Source organism: Anolis carolinensis, chromosome 5, assembly GCF_035594765.1.
Source record: "Anolis carolinensis isolate JA03-04 chromosome 5, rAnoCar3.1.pri, whole genome shotgun sequence".
NCBI lineage: Eukaryota > Metazoa > Chordata > Lepidosauria > Squamata > Dactyloidae > Anolis > Anolis carolinensis.
Genome location: NC_085845.1, coordinates 57,186,013 through 57,199,283, shown reverse-complemented (window position 1 = coordinate 57,199,283; position 13,271 = coordinate 57,186,013). Strand labels below are relative to the sequence as shown.

The 13,271-nt window shown below is 37.4% G+C and overlaps 1 protein-coding gene across 1 annotated transcript in view; it reads left to right on the top strand.

Annotated features, from left to right (window-relative positions):
- Window positions 1–13,271, top strand: part of spock3 (SPARC (osteonectin), cwcv and kazal like domains proteoglycan 3) — a 158,446-nt gene that overhangs the window by 31,747 nt on the left and 113,428 nt on the right. The window lies entirely within an intron of this gene.

The following is a 13,271-nucleotide window of genomic DNA, read 5'->3' as shown; positions in this document are numbered from 1 at the left end:
GAGTCAATCAATATTTAGAAAAATGCCATTGATTCAAGGGGTCTATTCTAGTTGGGAATCCAAGATGGAGAGAACATTTCTGCCAGGGATGCATGTCCACTGTGACTTCCTATTAATGGTCAGTACTCTCTCACTATTGTATTTTAATTTGTCACACTCATTCCTTTTTTGTAAAGTGATGTTAAGTGGTAGCTGCAATTAAGCTGGTGCCAAATTCTTTCTTGATTTTATAGTTGCCTCACTCACAACTGCTCCAAGCTGAATGGCAATTTTGATGGTGTTGGATAAAGGTTTGTTTTTGGTGTCACTACTACTTACAGAAGATACAAGATGGGAGCCAATTAAAAGTGAAATTCTCCAAAATGTTCTCCTTACAGGCAAATAGCAAGTGAATTCCCTCCACTGATGATAGCCTACTGAGGATGGATTGTTTGCTTGTTTCAGCAACAGTGCAAATAAAATTGATTCACTTAGCCCTTGAAGGTCATGTGAAAATGAGTTTGACTAATAGGTGGCAGAGACAAAATTTTGATGACTGGGAATAGACAAACTGAAAAAGTCATTAAGCATTGCATGGCTTGTGCTCCAAGTGATAAACCCCCAAAGGTCTTCCCTACACCATTAACTTGGGTGGAAAATCCAAATAGTCTATGGGGAGAAAATGACATTAGAGATGATGTTGATCAACTTGTCATGCTAAGATTTGTTATACTAATTGTAGTTGGTTATTTGCAGTGACTAGAGCTTTTGTTTTGTGATGAAGAGATCAAAGGAAAAACGATTCAATTTATGACATTTATTTTTGTGATGCTTGGGTGTCTTAAACAATGGTGGGTAATGGGTAGCAACTGAGATCTGTTGTGATTGAACAGTATTTCTAAGGGCACTTCCAGACAGAATCAAAATGCAGGACAAATAAATGGGGCAAAAAATTGGAGGACCTGACACCAAGTCCAAACACAGACCTTTCTGTCTTGGTAAATGGTCCCCTGTTGTCCTGACACCTTTGTTTGTAGCAGAAGTGGAAGTTTTTTAGATTGACTCTACAAGACGCACTGGACCTCATGTGCGCTCATTTGGATATCTAAATGTACACACAAGCAGATTTGTTATTATCTCTCCTCATTTTCCTGTAAATTCAAGCTCTGTTTTGTTTCATAAAGATCAGAACAAAGGAATGGTTGCAGAGAGTTTTCATTGTAATTGCTTCCCATTTGTGCTTCCATTTAGCTACCTGTGTGTCCATGGCTCTGTTTATTTACAGCCCAGATCATCGGTTTCAGGATTTTAAAATGTCCACACCAGGGCATACAAACAAAATCACGTATTTTCCTTGACTGCAGGAATATACAGTCATATGAATGTGCACATTTTCTGGCCAAAATCAGGTTATAAGAGCATCTTTTTAACATGTGTTTTTCAGCTGTTAATCCAAATCAGCATGCATTTCTTGAAACATCGTTTAGCCACACACCCCTTTTATCCCAGTTTCTAATGCACTTCAGGGCATGTGCATAAGGGCCCTTAGTTAATTGGAAACTAAACATAAAAATTGTTTCCATGGCTTATCTATGAAGACATGAGCTGATTGAGATAATTAATACTCAATAATTGCAGTTGTTCAATTATAATGACACCTTTGGGTGCTATGTGCCTTCAAGACCTTTCCAACTTATGGTGACCTAAGATAAACCCAACATGAGTTTTTCTAAGCAAGATTTATTCAGTGAGGAGGAATGCCTCTGAATCTGAGAGAATGTGACTGCTCAAGGTCACCCAGTGGATTTCTATGATAGCCCCTGCTCTGGAGACAAGACAAACCCTTGTCTCCAGAGTTGTAGTCTAATGCTCAAACCACTACATCACACTGGCTTTCAACAACATTAGAAGATTTTTTTTTTTAAAAAAAAAGAAACCATCTCTTATTTTATTACTGGATGATTACTGTCACAAGAGTAAGGTTCTTTGTCTAGCAATTGATCTAATTAGCCAAACAATGTGAACAATGAAAAAACGGTTTATACCTGTAATAGAAATGTGGTGTAACCTCTGTAAATCAGAGTTTGAGCTTCTCAATGATTTTAAGAGCTCTCCATATATATTCTTTACAACTTGTTTATCATCACATAACATGCAGAGGAATTTAACACCAGATCAAAGCACATCTTCTTAGTTTAATATACATCCCCTTCTGTCTGTCATAATCCTGAATTATCCCAGAAATTGGCTCTCATTATTCTGAGCACAACAGACAGCATGCTTAATATATGTGAAATACAGTTAATAGGAATCATGCTTCCATTCAGGGGGTCTCTTATAGGGATTTTAAATTAACACTTGTAGATCAGAGCAGGGAAACTAAAACAGAAAGAAGACCCTTTTATCACCTATTTTACAACAGTGGTCTAGCTTTGCCTATAGCCCCACCTACACATCTTGAAACTGCATTATATGGTCAATGTAGGCTCATATAATGAGATAGCATTATATGACAGTATAGATGGGGCCTATCACTCTCTTGCTTCAAGAGATGGAGATTTCAGCGGGGGACTATTCTTTTGAAATAATAATAATAATTTATATGACACATTTTCTCTCTTAAAAGAGCCTCAAAGTGGCCAACAATGCTACAAATAACACAGTGTATAATTTAAAATGTAAGACATATAAACACTAGAATTAAACATAGGAGTATTAAAATAAACAAAACCAGTAAAACTTTTGAAAATGTATTAAAATATATAAAACACTACATAGCAGACCCTGGCTTGGTCTTAATATTTTTTCTTTAAAAGCCAGGTTTTAACCTGCTACGAGAAGGACAGCAAGGAGGAGGCCATTCCGGTTTCCCTGGACAGGGAATTCCTGAGTTGAGTGGTACCCACAGAGAAGGTCTCTCTCACGTCCCCACCAACCATGCTTGAGATGATGGTGTGAATATGAAAAGCTCCCCCCGCCCCAAAAATTCATATTGGGAGATGCAATCTAACATTTTTTTCTATTGTAATCATACAAAATTTGAATAACTTCATTTTCAACAGTTGGCAGTTATGTGAAGGGAAAACAATAAAAACATAATTAGGTATATGGTAGAAACAGATTAGGTAGCCCCTAAATGGTGCAGTGGGTTAAACTGCTGAACTTGCTGACCAAAAGCTCGGCGGTTTGAATCCAGGGAGCAGAGTGAGCTCCCACTGTTAGTCCCAGCTTCTGCCAACCTAGCAGTTCTAAAACATGCAAATGTGAGTAGATCAATAGTTACCGCTCCAGCGGGAAGGTTGCGCTCCATGCAGTCATGCCGCCACATGACCTTGGAGGCTGTACAGACAACGGCAGCTCTTCGGCTTAGAAATGGAGATGAGCGCCAACCTCCAGAGTCAGATAGGACTAGACTTAATGTCAGGGGAAAACCTTTACTTTTACTTTAGGAACAGACTGTTTAATATCATATATTCAAATAGTAGAATGTGTTTGAGTACAAGGTCAGAAGCAACCATTCAAAATGGTAGAAAAACAAAAATATCAAGCATGCATGAAAGAAATAGTAAGAGAGGAGCTACATCCTCAATTCAACAGAAACTTTGGAACATTCCGATAATAGCAAATATTGAACTCAGTAGGTATCAGTAAAGGGGTGCCATCACTAGAGTGGGGGGGGGGCAACAAAATGAGGACACTATCTCCCAGCAAGAATGATGTCCCCACAAATGACATTTTCTTTCACTCTCAATTTTTTCACATAGCTCAAACTAAAATCTTAATTTGAGCACTCTGAAATAAAATGTAGGCATTCAAAGAAAAGCACAGGAAATATTCCCAAGGGAAAGTGAAGACAGCGAATGTTAAGAGTTCTATCTGTGAACAGTTTTCTGCATCAAGCTTCCAACAACGTTAGAAATTTAGAGGCTGCTAGAAAATTTCCTTAGGGAAGATCATATTTCTCATTTGGACAGTCAGTGCCCTTAGTTTGTTCGCCACCCAAGATGCACCCCTTGACAAAAGCCCATGTTCTTTATATATGCATGAGGAGAATTTGCTAAGAGAGGAAACTCCCAAAAAGACGTTGTAACATTAGAATGGTTTTGAGCAGACAGCTAATGTATTTAGTAATACAAAAGGGAAGATACCCTGAATTTGTGTTTTGAGGAGTTTCTCCTAAGAAAAATGGATTAGGAAATAAAAAAAGAGAATTGTGAAAGGGTATAGAAAAATAGAGGTGGCTGGGATTTGGGCAATCTTTCTTGAGATATACTAGCTTTTTTCCTTATCAAGAAGAAGTTACACACCTAGTTCAACAGAATATATTTTATATATCAAAAAGAATTATGATGGAAATAAAAAATTAATAAGGACAATTAGGGCAACAACAGAAGAATAGGGTAGTTGTTCTGCTATGATTTTATGATTCTGTTGTTTCAGTAGTAAAGTGTGAGAAAACTGCTCTTTTGCCTCAGGCTGTGACACTTCTTACTTTGCGGAAAAGTAGTAAATTAATTGATCTATCTGCATTGAGTGCTTTCTAAATGAAAACAAGTATTGTTTTAAATAGTGACAGTAGCACAGTCATTTTAAAGGGAATGGGTGGGAAACATTATGTTCACATTGAAAGAAAGTAATTGGGGAAGAGGTAATCATGTTCATGCTAAAAGAAAGAGTCCATTTACACTTTCATGAAAATGACTTCAAATGGAAAGACTGTTCCTTTATCTTGCAAATCTATAATTTATGCTTTCTTAACTAGAAGAAAGATTTTACATAGTAAGGATTTGGGTATAGGAACTGGATCATCTGTAGCTACAGTTCAGAGTACAGGCAGTCCCCATGTTACAAATTTCGGACTTACAAATGACTTGTAATTATGAATGGGGGTGAGACAAAAGAAAGTGAAAGAATTCTATCCCTGAGAAGGGAAATTCACTCCTAAAAGAGTTAACCCTTCCCTATGCTATCCAGATCTTATATATTTGGCTGGAGTTACACTTAAAAATGTGTCTGTTCTGATTTACAAACCAATTCAACCTACAATCTTGTTTGTAACTTGGGTATTGCCTGTACTGCTATGACCTATAAAGCTATTTCTCTTTGTATGAGCCTATATGAGTTTTAAGATCTTTGGTGGGAAGAAAGATCCCATCATTGTCACAGGCCCATCTGATGAAACCACATGGACAATTACTCTTGAAGGCAGGTCCTAGACTATAGGATTTTCTTCCATAGGAGACTAGGTTGTCTCTGGGAATACACAGCCATATAACCCGGAATATCAAGGCAGAAAATCCCATAATATCTGCTTTGAACTGGGTTATCTGAGTCCACACTACCATATTTCAGTTCAAAGCTGATAATGTGGGATTTTATTCAGCGGTGTGTAAGGGGTCTCTGTTCACCTTTTGATGTTTGGGCGATCAAATGTGATCAAGTGGTTGTGTAGAAGAGTCTTAATGATGTGTGAATGTGTTGTACATGTACATTTATTGTTGTTGCAATTTTAATGCTTTGATATTTTGAATTCGTGGTATTTTTAATGAGGAAAGCTTTCTTTAAAATTTTAAAATGTGTTATCGCTATCATTTCTTGCTGTACTTCCTTTTAACTTATGATGTGAACTTCCTAGAGTCCAACATTGGGAGAAAGGCAAGATATAAAGTAAATAAGCAAATAACTCTACAAATGCTACATTGATCACCTTGTATACTAACATTCAGAAAGTGTGCTTTTCTCTGTCACAAAATAAATGTATAATGGTATGCTGTTTTTGAAAATGTAGCTCTTCTAGAATAACAGCTTTGCTTCTGTCCCAGTGGTATTGATAGAGGGAGACACAGTCCTTGATCTATAAATCCTTGATTCATTAATTACTTGTAGTGTTGGTTTATCTTTCGAGCTTGAGAAAGTTAATATACTTCTGACATAATTTCTGTCTTGTAAAATGGTAAGAGAAAAGCTAATAAAGGCAAGGGTTGTATTAAACATTCTGTGAATGAATAAATAATGAAACAGTTTGGTTATTAGCACATCACTAACAAAGTCTGATTTATGTATGTGCCTTCAAGTCACCTGTCAACTTGTAGTGATAGGGTCCCATTAGGCAAGGAATACTCAGAGAGGGTTTTGCCAGTTCCTTACCCTGAAATATAGCCTACTGCATATATATGCATTTGTTGTCTACCATGCAAATCCTAACCAGAGCTGATTGTACTTAGCTTCTGAGATCAGATGGGATCTGGTACCTTTAGATCCATTAAACCCAGCAGACTAAAACACTAAAGGTCTGCTAGCTGAATTAGTAGACATATCAAGAGGAAATAGGCAAACCATTATATTACTGAAATATTCCATTGATGGTGAACCTATGGCACACGTGTCAGAAGGTGCTCATAGCCTTCTCTCTTTCCTGCCTCTGCTCACCATCCTGCCCCTGCTTCCCCACCCCCTTGCTTGCTTGTCTGCCTGCCCACCTGCCCCTGTATTTACTATTTCAGTTAGGAGATCTTCAGTGCTTTATTCTACTGGGTTTAACCCAATTACATGATACACCTAAGATAGGGATCTGAGCTTGTGTGTATAAAAACTGAATCAAGCAATGAAATATTGGTGCTAGAGTTGATGTGCACCATGGTAGGGTTGCTATATGGGATATTTGCTGTTGAACTAAGAGGGCTCAAGAAGAAATGAGAGATAAGAAAAAAAGTTTTTATTACAAAATATATTATATTTTGAAACATAAAACTTTGATATAGAATAGAGAGCTTCATTAAACAAAGGTTGATCCTTCAACTTTTATATTACATTCCCATGAAAAAGACAAAATAAATTATGTAGGTGTGAAATTTCGGTATGGGAAACATACTGGAGATGTGTTGTGGATGCAACTTTACAACTTACAGTGTTTTGGGCCATACAAGAGACATAGAAACATTGTGAACATTATCTGTTTAAGAGATAAGATATATTAGGAAATCCTTTCCTATACAGGTCTTGGAATTTGTCAGGGAGAACAGATGCCATGGATACTGAGGTGGAAGTTGATAAACTAGTAATGGAAGCAAATTACTCTGCTTATACAAAAGCACTCAGAAGTATGTTCTTTCTCCCACAAAGATGAATGTTGTCATGAGAATTCTCTTTTGCAGATTGAGTATTAATTATAAACACAGAATTCATTGAAATTTCTTTTTTTTTTGAAATGGATATTATGCTGTAGAAGAAATATGTGAGTTGAAAAGAACTTACTTTGAGTCTTCTTGTGGAGAGAAGAAGTGGGGTTATTATTATTATTTGGCTTTTTGGCATGGACAATACTACCATAACATTATTGGATAGGTATGAAAGTTGGGTAAGCATCCCACCCATTTGCCATTTTGAAAGGGAACACGGAAATTGCCCATTCGTGCAAGACAGACAGCTGCACATTGTGGTAAATGTGCTTCATTGGCATCAGCCATACCATTTATATTGTGAGAAATGGGCATTAGTCATCAACTGAATTTATAAGTTGCACTTTTAAGTGTTTTCCAAAGAGATATAGATCCTTGTCCTTGGAAAGTCAATATTCTAGCCAACCATGTAATGAGGAATTCAATAATTCCATCTGATTGTGCAGCAGAATGAAATGACAAAATCTGAGTGCTTATTAAAGAATCTATTTTTTTAAGTCAGACCTTGTTTTCCGTAATTTTAATGCATATATACATTGAACGAATTTACAGCACTAAAAATATTTCTATTTCAGTATCTTCATATTACAGTATTTAGACTATTCAGATATTATAACAGCTATCAAAGTAATAGTTTTGCTTCAATGCGTTAGTTTTCCAAGTTGTAATATATTCTTTAGCTGTTTCAGTATAAATCTAATTCAAAGTGATTTCAGTGGACCCACCAGAACCATATATAAAAATACACAGAACAAAGATTAAGATATAGTGAACACAAGGTTTTGAAAACCTCCTGTGGATGCCAAAAAAGTAGATGATCACATCCCATGTTATTACATGGTGTCAGTATGTGTGTGGATGTTTCAGCAAATCCACATTCACATCATTGCCATTTGACACATAGGATATGAAGATCCATATTTAGTGGAAATAACAGATCTGGAGTCTTGAGGATCCATTGTACATTTTAAGATGAAGACACAGAATGATTTTTAAAATATTTTGTTTGGCATTTGCTTTTAGTATTATGTTGTGATGCTGAACTTATATATCATATAGTACCTTTATAAATAAAGTATTGGATTACACTGAGCCCTTAGTGTCTATTAGTTTTTGGTTCCAGGACCTTCTGTGGATACTAGAATAGGTGATTTGCATAAGTTCTGTTACATAAAAGCGCACAGTAAAGGTGCCCCTTATATAAAATGGCAAGATCAAAGTTTGCTTTTGAGGATTTTTTGGAAGATTTTCAAGCCATGGATGATTGAATCTGTGAATGAAAAATTCATGGATACAGATGGCCAGCTATAGTTGATGTTAATTCTAGTACTGTCAACCTGGAGCCTGAAATATTATATTTGAAAATGTATTCAATAATTGTAAGCACTAGGAATTTTTTAATTAATTGAATTATCATACATGAACTCATTCACTGAAATGTTAATGTGAAGCCAGACCATAGAATTTAGAGAATGGCATGGAAGTTGTAAATGATATTTAAGGGAATATATTTTACTATTGTTTCCTTTATAGGGCTCTTCCTTCAACCTACATTTTCCCTACATGCAGTTCAAAGCCCATATATTGGTTTTTCCCAATATGATAACTCCTATATGTGTTGAACTCCTATCATTCCCAGGCAATGGCATTTTGCTCTGTCAACGAACCATTCCCTAATGCGTGATCTGGACTTAGTGCCTTTCTCTCCCACCCACTGCCTTAGTTTGCTTTGTACATATCACACACAGTACAAAAGGAATGTTCCTAAACAAGAAGGACTGACATTTCACTTCCTTGACTGCCTCTCCTCTTCATCTGGGCTTGGCACTTTTTTCCCTGGCAACTTTGTAAGCAATATGTACGTGAGTGGGCCAAAGTGAGCAATCAAGGGGATTTTCCTTGAAACAGGCTCAAATCCACCATGTTTTGAAATTTCTGAAAGTGCTACATAGTTATCTTTTCTGCCGATCTCCATTTTATGGGTAGTCCTTCATGTTTTCAATACCCAAGGTTTTTGAAGGGATACTTCATCTTCTGGTTTCAGTCCAACATCGCAATGAGATTTGGAGCTACTATTATCACAGTTCTCCAGGAAACCTTTCAAACTGATGATGTCCTGTGAAATCTGTTTACTTACCTGGAAGACTGACCTTCTTGTAGCAATATCATCAGCCAGCTGAGTGGAAGAACAGTATCCTGTCAGAACAGATCAACTTTACCTACATTTCCATCAAGGTCATTGTCTTGATGTTAGAAGAATGCTTACCTTCTATGCTGATAGGACTACCACTTTCTGAAACTCTCAGACTCTACGTTTGTTATTTTTCAGAGAAAGGGACTACCATTTTCTTCACAGTATTTTGCCAGGTGGATGGTTTCCACATTTTATCTTGCTCATGAAGTCATTCCACCCAAACTGTGACAGTATCTACTTTTCTTGATAGATGTTTCTCTAAATAATGTCTGTAGGGCAGCTACTTGGACACAGCCCACTACTTTTATTTTTTACTGCAGTTAGATTGTGAGCTGGAGCTGATGCTGCTTTTGGGAGAGCTATATTATTTTTCTGACTGTCTCACCTCTTGTGGTTAGTTGCTCTTCTCCCATTTGTATGAGTCACAGAGATTGTGAAGAAGAAGAAAAGATGTGGCTTACCTCTCACTGAACTCACAAAATCCCATCCATCCTCCCTTCATTGTCCTGTATTTCTTTTAGCTCTTTGGATGCTGCTGCTTTGGCATCCATGGAACTGAGGGTTTAGGTGGAAAACATTGGTGTGACTCATAGACCATGTATGGGTTAGTGCTGAAAAGCTTATGTAATAGCTCCAGGAGTTTCCAAGCGAGGCACTGCACTGCACAGATAACCTCATTTCTGTGAATTCACAGATGACCACTTGAAAGACTACAGTTACAGGTAAGCAGTTTTTCCTTCTCTCTAGGGCCTGCTGTGTTCAGTGAAATCATTGGACACAGTCAGGAGGATGCATTTTTGACAAGCCTTTTAAAATTGGCACAGATAAGCAGCTGTAGCCTGGCCACTCTTTCTTGCTGCATCTCATTATATACGTGAAGGTAAGTAGTCTCATTAGTCTCTTTTTTCACTTATCACTGATGAGATGACACATTCGCACAATGAGTAATTTATTAACCAGAAAGGAAGACACTGGAAAAGAAATTGAATTAGATTCTGTGCTTCAATATTCATAACATAAGATACAGGCAGATTCCATAAACAGAGGACATTTTCTCTGGGGATGAAAACAACCTGCCCAAGAAAATTAAGGTCATGCCAGAGTAAGTGATCTAGAAATTGGAATGTGTCAAGGCTGTTCTGCTTCTGAGCAGCGCTGGAATTTTCTTCAATGTATAGTCATTGTGTTTTGTTGAAGCATTTGAAATCACCTGCGCACATTTTATAAAAATAAGTTATTAGGTAAGTTAAGGATTGGACAAGGGAAAAAACACACTAACTTCGGTTTTTAGGGCAGGAACATCTGGATTAGAATTGTTATCGTCATTATTACTGTTACATTTATATCCTGCTTTCTCTCCATAATTGGTACTCAAAGTGAGTCACCATTTAAAGGAATAATGCAGTTCATAACATAAAACATAACAAAAGGGCTGCTGTGGTAGATCAGGAAAAGCTATGTTGCACTGAAATGTGACCTGTGATATCCTGTCCACTTTTTTTTTTTTCAAAAAAGAGCCTAAATTTGCTCAAGGCATACCCCAATCATGGTGGAATGGACTCCCAATCTTTAAAGGGCATTTGGGACAAAGATTTATGAAAAATCTGGTAATTGTTTTGAAAAAATGTTTAACGCTGGGCTCCCCAAAGCAGATTTGGTTTAAATGCCAGTCATGTCCCCATATAGGCATATTGGAGCAATGCTACTCTGTAATGTATATTACTCTGTTCAGTTGTTCTTGGGAGTTTCCAGCCCAATGGTCAAACAAGGGTTACTGTCTATTTATTTTGCAAGTAAGCATTTCATATCTTGTTGCTGAATTTTCTATTTCATCTACTAGAATGTTCCATCTTCCTTTACTCTTCTTCGGCATCTTCTTTATCACATTATTTGTAATGTCTTCTACTATTCGCATCAGGCCTCTGAATGTGTAGGAGATGAAACATGTGATTTTGCACAAGGAATACATGTAGGGAAACAGGTGCATTGCCATCCTACCCACAACAGCTAACAACATTTTCATTACTTTTCCCCCACAACTTTGCAGAGTTGCCTGCTGTTTCTCCTTTCATGCTTCTTATTTTTAAAATAGTTGATGATTTATTACCCTTACATAATGGGTATTATGCAGCCATTTAAAGAAATCTAAGGTGTTGCTATGGTATTTGTTTTTGGTTGCCAAATACTATTTGGTGCACAATTTCGTTTCTGTTGATTAAAAGGTTTGATAATCTAGTCAAGTTTTAAAACACATGGGAATGTTTTGTTTTGTGGCATGTGTTGTCTCTACATGTGGTGTTCTTGTAGTCAGTTACACATCAGTGATAATCTGTTCTAATGCAAAGAGCCAAATTACTTTTTAAAAGTTGGATCTTACTTCTGCCCATACAAAATCTTAAAATAATTTCATATGTGAAAACCTGTGATGGAAACAAAATAAGGCATTTTAAACACTAAAAGCACTTTTTAAACATGAGTATAACATTTGAAGCCATTAAAAGTGTATTTAGTACTCCGTTTTCATATTGGAGATGCAAAATACAGAAAGGTACCTTCTTCCATGCATGGTGGACTTGTAGGTTGATTCAATTTTTTGGGGGGAAAGGTAATTAAAGTAACACATAAAAATGATTACTAATAAGGTTAAGAAAACTCCAGAAATGTGTATATTAGGTTTCTTTTGTGAAAGAACTAGTAAAGAAGATGTAGAAATTTGTTGATACAGTTTTGTTGCTGCAATATTAACAATAGCAAAATCATGTTGGGAGACAAAGAGTTGCTTATAAAGGATTGGAGTAGAAAATTATTAGAGTACATTCAGATGACTATGGGCGGTCCCAGACAGGGAAGAAGCCCACGCCGACACAGGTTTTAAAAACCCAGATCAGAGCAGCCTTCTGTCCCTACACTGGCCTGAAAGCCCACGCTTTCAAAGCTGGGTGTCCAGATGCGGTTCCAGAACCTTTCGGGAGAATTCCCAGAAACCCTAACCCCCTCTCCAAAACATCTTAAAACCCCTGTAAAAAAGGAAATTAACGTACAGGGCTGGCGTTTCCTTGTTCCCAGCCTTCTCCTGGCACTTAGGAATGACACACCAGGAGAAGGGGAGGCAGCAGTGATTTTCCTCCCCCCTTCTCCTGGTGCATCATTTCTAAGTGTCAGGAGAAGGCTGGTAGCAAAGAAATGCTGACTCCATAAGTTACTTTCTTTTTTATAGGGGTTGGGGGTAGGGTTGGGAGTAGGTTGGTGTCCTCACTGTTTTCTGGCATGATTTAGCCCAGAATAATGCGAAACTGTTGTCCCAGGGCTTCAGATTGGCCAGTCAAGACAGCAGTCGTAGTGGCTTTGCCCTGCACCTTCCAAGGAGGCATGGAACAAACCCATTAACAAATTAATTTGCTACAAAGCAGGGTTTTCCTGCTTTGTGGTGAAAGCATTTGATTTTGAATGCAGTGTCATTTGGACATCCCCTGCAAAAATCCAGGAGGGCACACATTTTGTGCTCTGTCTAGATGGGCCCTAAGCTCTTTAGTGGTATTCAGGGAGAAAATAAGCAAGAATTTGCAAGAAAATGGAGGCTTGCATTTGGATATTTAGAAAGGAAGACAAAAGTAGATTTTAAAACAGCTGCTAAAGGAATTTATTAATGTAAAGATAAAGGTAGGTTTTTATGAGATTTTTTCAGGAGTGTCGAAAGTTCATGGGTGGGCAGAGTAGGTGGGTCAATTCGGTGGAATAACGCATCTGTATATGTGTTGTGACTGCGCCTTCGGGGATTATGGTTGATGGGGATGGAATTCGAAGAGGAAGAAAAAACCCTCGTGATGAGGGTTCACTGGAGGAGTTGCGCAGGAAGCGACTTAGAGAGCTATATGGGGGATCTTCTGAGGAAGATTCAGATGGGGAGATGGATGCTTGTC